Source organism: Triticum aestivum, chromosome 7B, assembly GCF_018294505.1.
Source record: "Triticum aestivum cultivar Chinese Spring chromosome 7B, IWGSC CS RefSeq v2.1, whole genome shotgun sequence".
NCBI classification, from domain to species: Eukaryota; Viridiplantae; Streptophyta; class Magnoliopsida; order Poales; family Poaceae; genus Triticum; species Triticum aestivum.
In genome coordinates, this window is record NC_057813.1 from 649,691,598 (window position 1) to 649,703,298 (window position 11,701).

At 43.5% G+C, this 11,701-nt stretch overlaps 1 pseudogene; it reads right to left on the bottom strand.

The window, feature by feature from the left end:
* LOC123158367 (WAT1-related protein At1g09380-like) overlaps window positions 1-11,319 on the bottom strand; it is a 39,585-nt pseudogene extending 28,266 nt beyond the window's left edge.
* Window positions 11,320-11,701: the final 382 nt, after the last annotated feature.

Genomic DNA, 11,701 nt, shown 5'->3' on the forward strand with positions numbered 1-11,701 from the left:
TGGGCGGCGGGTTGGCACGGGCACGGCGATGGCTCGGGCTTGTGTGATATGTGGTTCGACCCGCGGTCAGTGCACATGTTTTGGAAGCCCCGAAAAGATCGCGCTCATTGAAAAAAAACTTGCATCGAAGCGCATTAGTTCAAAATAACTAATTAACCCTACAATCACGGATATATACCTTCCCATTCTACCACATATCTACCCTATCCTAACCACCCCCATCTACCTTGTTTCTCCTCACATAGCCATCGCCGGGATCGCGCCATCGCTTCTCAAGCGACCACACCGACGCCGGATTAAAAAGGTCTCTTCCACGGCTTCTCTCATCTTCGATTGCAGTGCTGATTATTTTTTCCATTGATTCGACCAACAAGTAATTTCCGAAGAGATTAGAAAATCCAGCTTTTGCCATAGTTGAGTAGTTCTGGTGTGATTCGAGTACAGGATGTCATGCAAGAGCTTTTTGATTGATAGTTTGTACTAGTTGATCGTACGAACTGATTATGAATATTTTTTCACGGTCGTATTGTTTTGAATTAGGTGGATGAGGGTGTGGATACAGTTTTCATACTATGGGTATATGTGTTGCTGTAGGGACCATGGTCTCAGAGGCGTATAACAACCGTGCGGAGTACGACAAGTCTTTGCATGAAGCGCGTCGGGAGATCGACTTGAAGGTGCAAAAGGATCGCGCTGAGGTAGATAAGAAACTGAAAAAAGAACGTTCATACGTGGACAGGATGATAAAGGAGGAGCGTCAGGAGTTTTCCCTTAAGATGGCGAAGATGCGTCTTGAGATTGAAGAAAAGTATAAGAGGGACTGTGAGTACATGGAAAAAAAGTTTTTCTTAGGCTACAAGGAAATGCATCAAACGTTGCAGAAGGACCGAAAGCTTGTGGACAGTATTATACAGACAGAGCGAGTCAAGATGGATGCCTATGTGTTGCAGGCACGTGCGGATATGGACAATAAGCTGCTACAGGAGCGGTCGGACATGGATTATAAGGCCATGCTGGAGAAGGTCCGCTTGGAAGGACATATGTTAGAAGACCGTGCGATCTCACGGCCACCCCGACAACATGTCTTCAATTATTCTCCCCCTGTAAGTATCTCGCACCGATTCTATATATTAAGGACCTACGTATTCTATGATACAAACATCTTCAATTTGTGGCAACCTTATGTCGGTGATTGTATGTAGGCTAAGCATCATGAGACGGCACAGTCGCCATTCACTCGAGACATTGTGATAGAGTCACCCGTTCAATGCCACATCAGTCCACCCCAACAACATATCGTCAATTCTCCCCTTGTAAGTACCTCGCAACGATGCATACCCAAGATATGGTATGACCTTTCAAAACTTGTGTGTAAACCCACTATCGACGTTTCATACGCAGGATAAGAAACCTGTGATGGCAGAGTCCCCAGTCACACCACATGAAGGATACATTCAACATAATAAGGTGAGAAGGTTTGAGATGGCACAATCCCCAGTCACTCCACATGAAGGATACATTCCACAAAAGCAGGTAACAACGCCGCAATGTTGCTATGCACATAAAAGTTATGTTTGGCCCTTTACTCATTGAATGTATTAACTCTGATGTGAGATACTAGGTGCTGGTCATGGAATTTTTTGTTAGTAGGGATGATGAGATGTCACATGTCCCGAGAGCATACTTTGATGAACGCCCGGCAGAAGTCAGAATTTTTGAACCCGCCAAAGTGACTTACGATCTCATTATGAGTGAAATGAGAGATAGTTTTGGTTGCAAACTGGGAGCAGAACTGTACTACTTCTTACCCGGGTCTGCGTGCAAGCTGCCAGAAGGAATGTTCTTGATTGTAGGACCAGATGATGTACAAAAAATGCTTTCTGATCTGAATGGCAGCAAGACATGTCACCTGTACATTGTGTACAATAGAACTACGGGTTGTTTTCCCGAGGATGACATTGATTCTGAGGTTCAAATTTTACATGTTGCATGCATCTAGTTTATGGCTACGTCTTTTTTGAGTTCTTCCTAATACAATTCCTATGGTTTTCTACAGGAAGTGAGAATCCAAGAAATGGAGGGTCTTGCTAGAGAGTTGGCAGAGAAAGACCAAGAACAACTTAAGTTGTATGGTTACATTGATGTTAAAGAGAAAAAGATTGAAGCACATGGGTCGCCGCCAAGCCCGACGCAATCTCCAACGACGCAACGCAAGAGGTCACTGGATTTTGGCAGTGCAGTAGACAATATGGAGTAGGCTCAATTGTTTCTGAACCAGTTTAAGCTTCAAACCAGGATTATTTAGTTGCAAACAAACCTTTTGTTTTCTGTTTCATACTATGTTCGCAATTATGGTACAATTTATTCATGATACAGTTCTTTGAACAATAATGCATGTGTTTTATGATCAATCATACAGTTGTTTCTGAGTTGTTTTTGAGATGGCATTGTGTCTAAAGAAGTTTCCATCTATAAAACTTGGCACGCAGTCGCATCGGAATCATGTATCACGCGAGAGGCGTGCGTCGCACGGGAGAGTGTCGCATGCGAGCTTGTTTTTGGGTAGAAATCATAACATATTTCGGATAGATAAAGTTCACGTCCGCCACCCGCGCATGCAAACCCACGTCGCCGCCATTCCCATGCATGCATGCCTCAGGCGCAGACAACGAGACGGCCCATCTGAATTAGGCCCATCCGAAGTAGGCCATTAGAACCCTCCCCCCACTCCACCTATTCCCCTCGCGATGTGGCCTCCCTCCCTCCATCGCCAGATCCCCCACTCGTCCCCCTTTGTCCGCCGCCCCTGCACACCGTCGGCGACTCCATCCCCGCCGCCCCCGCGCCCCCCCAACGGGATCGGCCGGATCCATCTCCTCAACCACCGCAGGACAACGCAGGTACCCCAGTTTCTGTTGACGTCTCAATGGTATCCATGCTGATAATGCTAGGTAGATCGACTGAGTGTAGCAATTTTGTGCCACCAATCCACTTTTCTGGAAAATTCTTGCTAGAAAACCATCTGAAACTTGTGATGCTTGCTACTGTATAATATAGGACTTTTCAAAGTTCTGTTATGATGGCACTATTGGACACATACAGTAGAGCTGTGTTTTTAGTTGTTATACTTTCAGTTACCATCACTGCTTGGGGAAGGACGAATTGGATGCATTCAGGTCTGCAGTTGATAGTGTATCATCATAATGTAGGTGCTGTGTTGTGTGATTCTTCATGCTGAGAACTTCAGCTTTTTCAGTTATAGTGAAAGGCTTCTGTATAAAAAAACTACTAAATGATCACAAAAACTTCTAGACAACATTCTGTACGATCTGACCAAATCTTGAACTAAATGATCACCAAAAGTTGAAGGATTTTGCATCACATCACAACCATAAGTGTTCTGCACCAGCATCATAACAATCACATAACTACATAACAAAAGCAAACTTGTTCATCATTACAAAAGCAAACTTGTTCAACATAACAAAAGCTAACTTGTTCAGCATTACAAAAGCAAACTTGTTCAACCACATAATTGCAAACTGAGACACATAATACCACAAACAACTCAATATCCCCAGTAGTAGGGGTCATCCCAATGATCCTCCGCCTCTTGCCAGTACTCCAAACCTTCTTTGACGATTTCGATTTTCTTCCATGCCTCGTAGGTGACGTACGCATCTTTCACTGCGTACTCGATGAGGTTGTTTGGCAGTGGGCTGTCCCCCCATAGTTTGTGGTCGAATTCCTTGTTGATCTTCTTCTTCATTTCCTTGTATGATGGGTGGATGAGGCTGGCTGCAAACTCAGCCAAAGCCTGCCACTTATTTCCATTTTTTGGAACTCTCCATTTGCGCTGCATGTCGACGTACTTGTCGGGGTTGATCTCCAAACCAAAAAAATTTAGCTTCTCCTTGTCACCTCCAATGGAGAAGCCAACAAAGGTGTATAGCTTCTTCTCCTGCAAGAGCGGGCGGAGTTCCTTGGGCCTGCATCAAATTAATCTGGTGCATCAAATTCATTTACTTCAAAAACTTCAGAAACTACTAATTAGACATAAAATTCAGAACTAGTATTGCATCTACTTCAGAACTTCAGAACTAGTATTGCATCTACTTCAGAACTTCAGAACTATTGCATCTACTTGAGAAACTTGAGAAACTTCAGAACTATTGCATCTACTTGAGAAACTTCAGAAACTACTAATTAGACAGAAACTTCAGAACTTCAGAACTAGTATTGCATCTACTTCAGAACTTCAGAACTATTGCATCTACTTCAGAAACTTCAGAAACTACAGAAACTACTAATTAGACAGAAACTTCAGAACTTCAGAACTAGTATTGCATCTACTTCAGAACTATAGAACTATTGCGTCTACTTTAGAAACTTCAGAAACTACTAATTAGACAGAAACGTCAGAACTTCAGAAACTTTAGAACTGGATGTTTTTACCATTTGGTTGCCGCGGTGATGTGGTATACCAGGACGAGATCCTCTACGCATAACTGTAGAACTGCAGCCTTTTGTGGAGGTTCATCTTCCCTCATATACTCGACATCAACGGTGATCGACCAAGAAAGCATGCCCCCGAGCCTCCTCCTGATCTCGCGGATCCTCTTGTCGGCTTCGTCTGGATTGCTGGTGCATACGACATCCAGCTTCTCCTTCTTCAGGTGGATATCAACCATGAGCGGCACGGTGTAGTCCTGCTTCTGCCCGGGGACCGAAACGTCGTCGTCGACCACCAGCGGCTCCTTTGCCAGATGCCTCACCTTGGTGATGCTTGGCAGACGGAGGGGAGTTGCTCCACGATGCCTCCGCCATTCTCTTGGCAGACGGAGGGGAGTTGCTCCACGATTCTTCCGCCATTGCCCTCCTGGCCAGCGATGGTGGAGGCAGAGGGGAGTTGCTTGATGGTGGAGGCAGAGGGAGGAAGATGGAGCGGCAATGGAATGAGGAGGGAGGCAGAGGGAGGCAGATTGAGCGGCAATGGAATAGGAGGGGAGTTCCCTGCGTCGTGGGGAGTTGCCAGTGGAGGGGAGTCGTGGGGAGTTGCCAGTGGAAGGGAGGCGTGGGGAGTTGCCTCGAAAACTCAAACGTCCTGCCCTTTGGCCCTCGAAAAATCTGGAGGGGAGACGTGGGCCCTTTGGTTTGTCCTGTTTCTGAAACAAAAAAAAATAACAGCCATATTTTGCTCTCACTGCAACCATATTAAGAGATCAAAAATGGCACCAAAAAGTCACTGCAGCCATCCTAAATGGCACGAAAACAGCACCAAAACAACATCAGCCAAAACAGCAAAAAATGCATCCATCGATCGTTCTTTATTTCTTCTAACATTCCGTGTTCTGTGCAGTGAGATAGACACAATGCTACAAATGCAGGCTGACAACGCCCGCGATTTCATGACCATCAGGACAGACGGCGGCTTCATCCACGCTCCGGTCCCATGAGTTGAGTCGAAAGTAGTGATGCTATGTGTAGTTCTGAAACATTGATTGACTCATGTTGTAATTAAACTTTAATGAATTGTATGTCTCTTTGGTTTGGACAGTCGTTAAACTTAGATGTAATCGATGCTATTTATTACTAGGACCATGAATTATGCTATTAATGTCTTGCTTTTCTCTTCCAATCCTTTTGTTGCATACTTATTTATTGCTTATGTATTGTCTGTTGTTTGGCTTGTGCATAGAGATGACATCGTATGTCGTGTACAAGGGTAAGGTTCCAGGAGTCTACGATGACTGGGAGGAGTGTCGGAGACAGGTTCACCGTTTCAGCGGTAACAGTTACAAAGGGTACACCACTAGGGCGGAGGCGGAATCTAGATACGCCCGCTATCTAGCGGGAGAGAGGAGGGAGCGTTGGAGGAACCGGATGAAGACCAGTTTCATCGCGATGATGCTTATCGTGATGACCGCAACTCTCTTCTATGTGATGGTAGTTTAGATGATCGATATCGACTTGTAATATGAAGACAAACTCGCTACTTGCGGTCTCGAGACTCGTAATGTTCTATCTTTGTTCGGTCTTTTGAATTCGGAGACTAATATGATGAATTGTATTCGGAGAGCTATCTTCTATTGTATTGGATGAATGTGCTGTTGTTGTGTGGTGCTGTCTATATTCTGTCCAATAATATATTTTGTAACCTGTGAAAATATCAGAAATGTGCATTTTTCCAACCACCTCCAAATCACCTCAGTTTTGGCACACATGATCTCTTCCACAAACAAAACTAGGTTTCCAAGTTTTTGTATTTTTTAAATTTTTTTTGAATTTATAATGCCCTCTAGACTGACTGCTGAAAACATCGGTCTATGCCTCAAGGGGGCATTGTAAAATAATTTTTTTCAAAATTTTCTTGCATACATATGTTTTGCACATGTGGGTGACCATGTACAAGAAAATTTGGGTGATTTGGAGGTGGTGGAAAAATTCACGTTTGTTCAAAAAATGTCTTAAGTTAAGACCAAATGGTCCCTCCGGGAATGCGGGCATTTTTTCGACCACCTCCAAATCACCTCAGTTTTGGCACACATGATCTCTTCCACAAACAAAACTAGGTTTCCAAGTTTTTGTATTTTTTTGAATTTATAATGCCCTCTAGACTGACTGCTGAAAACATCGGTCTATGCCTCAAGGGGACCTGCATGCAAGAGTCGGGGACCTGCATGCAAGAGTCGGGGACCTGCATGTGAATAGTGATTCATCAAGGACTTGACAGCTACTGGCACAGCGGCTACCGCCCGATTTGCATGCAGCGAAGATGAACGTGCATGGAGGTTTTTCAAAGATTTCCAAACACACCCAAGTGGGCCCCGCTTATTTAAAAAATACGTCAGTCATTATTGCTCTGTAAATGAAGAATATGCATGATGATTATGAATATACATGACAACCATAGTAAGGGTGAAGAATCATAGTGCCCAATTTGTCGAAATACATCATCATTCTTAAAGTTGGACATCACATGATACACACAAAAAGTGGAAACGAAAGATGTCGAACTAATACAGTAACATGGCAGTACAACCGCACTTCACTAAATTACTGTCACGATGAAATAGAATGTAAAGACCACGTCACACAAAGCTGAATGGCACACGACTTTCTCTGGCTCATCGTCGGTTCATGCTGTATGTAGATATCACAGTCCAGCCTCGAGATCCTACACAGAAGAATAGAATAAATCACATGGACATCAATTATGAGTAAAACACATGCAAAAAAAATATGAACATATTTCGTACCTCTAGCAATTTAGCGCATTTACGTCGATTGTGACCTGGTTTCTTGCAATAGCCACAGATATTCTGTGATCTTGACTTCTTTGTCTTTGCCTGCAGCCTTTTCTTCGGTGCACCTCATCCTGGCACATGCACGGGATCCAGAACCTTATCAACTTTCTGCGAGTGCGGCATCAACGGGCCAAACCTAATGCTGTTATGCTGAGCATTAGTTGACTCCTTGCTGTCAGCTAGTTCAAAACTTGATTGCTTGCCATGATGTTGTGCTTGCAAAAGCATCTTTAGACGGTGATAGTCCTCATCAGAGTGGCATGCCTAGAAACTTGTGGCGTGACTACAATTCCGCAACTCGCTGTACCTCTCCAGGCTTAGCGAATAGTCATACATCTGGTTTTTTCTGGTAGGTGCGTATGCACATTTTGCATTCATAGTCCACCTAGTGGGAACGCAACAACCGGGCAGAATTGTTTGTTTTAAATTCCCCAATATGTAAAAAATGTGGGAACATGGTGTGCCTGCGCATTCCAGCTTACGGCAAGAACAACTCACCCTGTGCAAAAGACCTCCTTGCTCTTCAATGCGCACTCCAAACTTTTTATTCATTCTTTCCTGCTTGGACACAACATAAGTGGAATCTTCTGATCCATCTAGTATCTCTCTAATCTGACATTTGCTGACAGCATCTATGCTCCATAAGACCAAGACCCTAGGTGTGAAAATTGTTGCGGCGTGTTTCTCAAGCGGTGAAGCATTTTCCTTTGTAAATGGAACGGACTGCAAGGCTTCGACGTCATGGAGAGCTTCATTAATCCGTCGCGACGCAAGGCAACACTCATAGTGCTCTAGCATTTCAAACAACGACATCTTACCCTCAAGATGCGTATGTAGCACAGAGTTCAAGCTCTCACTCCTTTGATTGCTGCTCAATCCTAGGAAACAACGCCCCTCAAGATATGGAGGACACCACAACTTTCTCATCTGATACATCTGATGCAGCCAAGACTCCTCAGTGGTTACTTTATTCTGTTGTAAGAATTGTATCCATTTTATCTCATGCTCTTCAATGGAAGAAGTATCATAAATGAAAGATCTGAATTCCTCCTTTACGTCGTCATCACAGATGGCGTACAATGTTCTGCTGAATGTGCCATATACATAGTCTATGGTTTGAGTCTGGCCAGACCACCCTTATTGCTCTCTGCATTGCAAGGTCCCCATCTGTGATCACAGATATCGGATGCTTCTGTGCCATGCAATCAGAAAAGGTCCGCAACATCCACTCGTATGCCTGGCTTGTTTCATGAGAAATTATACCACAACCAAATATAACAGTGCTGCGGTGGTGATTCAACCCGACAAAAGGCACGAATGGCAGATTGTATTTGTTGGTTCTGTATGTGCTATCAAAAACAATGACGTCTCCGAAAGCCTCGTAGTCAAGTCGCGATTGACTATCAGCCTAGAACAGTCCCTTCAGATGGCAATGCTCGTCTACCAAGTACTTGAAGAAAAAATCCACATCTCGCTCTCGCCTCGCCATCATGTGCATGATCACCGTTTTAGCATCACCGGCACTGATTGTCTCCTGCTTATTAGCATGGCAGAAATTGTAAACTTCCCTCTTTATGCATCCAACCTTATCAAATCCACCGTATTGAAAGCACAAAATATCCATAATACGGTATTTACGGATCCCACATTTTCCATGTCCGCAATGTCCGCTTTCTGCTCATCGCTAATTCGTCTGTGTGAACGCAGCAGACAAGAAAGATCCCGTGGGGCTAGAGGATGGCTGTGCTCATCGATGAAATCCTTGACAAACCACCGACCGGTTTCCTCCTGTCTCGTAATGACCAATTTAGCATTACACCCAACACGAGTTAAACTTCGTGGCCTCCTCTTTCTATCTTCCATCTTTCTTTTCATGTGCTTATCTTCGCGAAACCTTGACTACTACACACAATTTTCCTTAAAATTATGTATTTGTTGGATCCATCCCACTCAACGTAGCTTTTCCTCACACTAAAACCTTTTTCAAGAGCATATTTGTTGTAGAATTCATAGCCTTCAGCCTCACTATCAAACATCTTGCTGACAACATTTACATACTCGAACATACTCTCATCACTTGCATACGCCATGTCTTCCTGCATATGACATGTGAGGGAAACCAATCATCAACATCTTTCTGTTTATCAATGTTGCAGGTGTAAAATAGCTCATAGGAAAAGACAAGTGCATGGAAAAGACTTTGCTGGTTTGACATGTGAGGGAAACCAATCATCAACGTCCAACAAGTAGTATCTCATCTTCCTTTAAACTATATTTCATGCACTATGCAAACCTAAAGTGATGATGACTTTAATAAACTAAATTAAGTGAACTATGGAACAAGTATCTCATCTTCCTTTAGTATATCTCGTCTCAAACGATGTCAACATCTTACTTAAACAAACATGATGCGATTAGCTCAAGAGAAACTATGCCACGATGAAGCTTTCCATTCGTTGTTCTAGTCAGTACCCGGATCTTGTGGGGTTGAGGTTGTACTGCATGCACGGTGGAGGGGCGCAATGGCCAAGAGAACGAGCAGAACGCCAAGCCGAATTCATACCTTAAGGATGGTACGCGCGAAGAGATGGGATCGCCCGCCGCGGTCGCCGCCGATTCAGCCGGCGCAGATCCGGCCTTCTTCTTCTTCGTTGACGGCGTGGGGGGCTTTGGTTGGGTGGAGGATGAGGACGATGAATTTATTCCTCTCGCCGGGCAGGTCGAGGACGGAGAAGGTCAGGAGCGGCGACCGGCGACAAATAGATCGGAGGAGGATTCTGAACTGGATCGAGTAGACATGGATCTGGTCCTCAGGTGATCGGTTCAAGAAAAGATATTTCCCCCTGGACCATTATGCCCTTATCGCAATTAACATATTAAATTTAATCAATTAAAATTCCCCGCAAGATCTGACGGCTAATAAAAATCAGACGTGATTAGACATGTAAGTACTCCGAGTACTAACCCAATCACCGTAAAACAGCTCACAATTTATTTAAAATAAAATACAAAAATAAATTTTAAATCTAGTAAAGCCATGTTGGTAAGGTAGCATATATATATCAGTTCAGACTTCAGAGCGCAGATGACTCTCAATCAGGTGAAAGGGAAAAAAGACCATACCCAACAACGGAGCATACGAAAATTTGTAATAGTGTCTTCTTGCTAATTGAGGCCCAAGTTTTTCTGCATCCATAATCATATGAAATCATATTGCATAAGAACAGTGAGGAAACTAATTCATTGATGATAGATATGGTCATATGGATGGGCCACTCATGTAGGAAGGATATGTTTACTCAAAGTTGAATGCATAATACTAGTAGCTATTCACATAAGTACTCCTTTTCCAAACTAAATGTAGCAATAAGTAGCAAGTATAGATGATCTCAAAGATGTGGTACTACTCCGTACCATTGGATTTGCATTCAATAAACGTTTCCAGCAATATATTTTTTTATGAACATAACACACTTTTTGGACCAGAGGTAGTATTGTCTACACATGTAGTACGTCAAATTAATGCAAACAACTCAACAATACTAAATACAGGATTTTCTCAAACAAATTACTTAACCAGAAAGACATCACATAGTAAATCCATGGCCCAAAAAATGTGAAGAACCGGCTGGTAGTTGGGTACATTACATCTTAGATCAAGAAGTCATCTGAAAACAAGAAACTTCCTTTTATGAAAGGTGGACTCATCTCCTTCTAAATAAAACGCAGATTTGCATAACGTCTTGTGCTTTAGTGTGTAACATATATAGCCATCAAGAAATCAGAAATGTTTATAGAAGAAATTAAATCATACCGTTCAAAGAAGAAAGCAAAGGGAGCGAGGAAGACAGTCCCAAGAATATTTCAGTAGGTGATGAGCACGTAAGGGCTCATGCCGGACGCCATGGTGAGCTTTGACAACACATTCAGACCAGCAAGACCCAGTTGCACCAGGATCATACCAATGAGAGGCAAATAGTTACTAACACTCCCCATATCAAGCTATCCCAGTACGCACCCCCACTGCAACCCTCTGCCTGAATGAAGGTAGTGATATTCTTGAGATAAAGAGAGGGGTTCAGCGGTACGATTGAGGACTCAGGAGAAGCCGTGTAATGTGGCATATATAGAGGTGGGCAGGGAGCATAGCTAGTGGTACTACAGCTGTGTATTTTCAAAATGGAAGTAAATTTTTTTCCGGGAAGTATTATTAATTCACACTGAAATCGTGCAGCTAGCCTGCAGATATCGTACATATCTGCCGGGGTAAAGCGTCCTTGTTCATTAGGTGCTTCGTATACCGGCTCATCCATTGGTGTGGAGTGTGAACTTCTTCCACAAACCGCTGCATGTATCCTGGTACCGTTGCTACTGCTGATTAATGGAATAAAAAA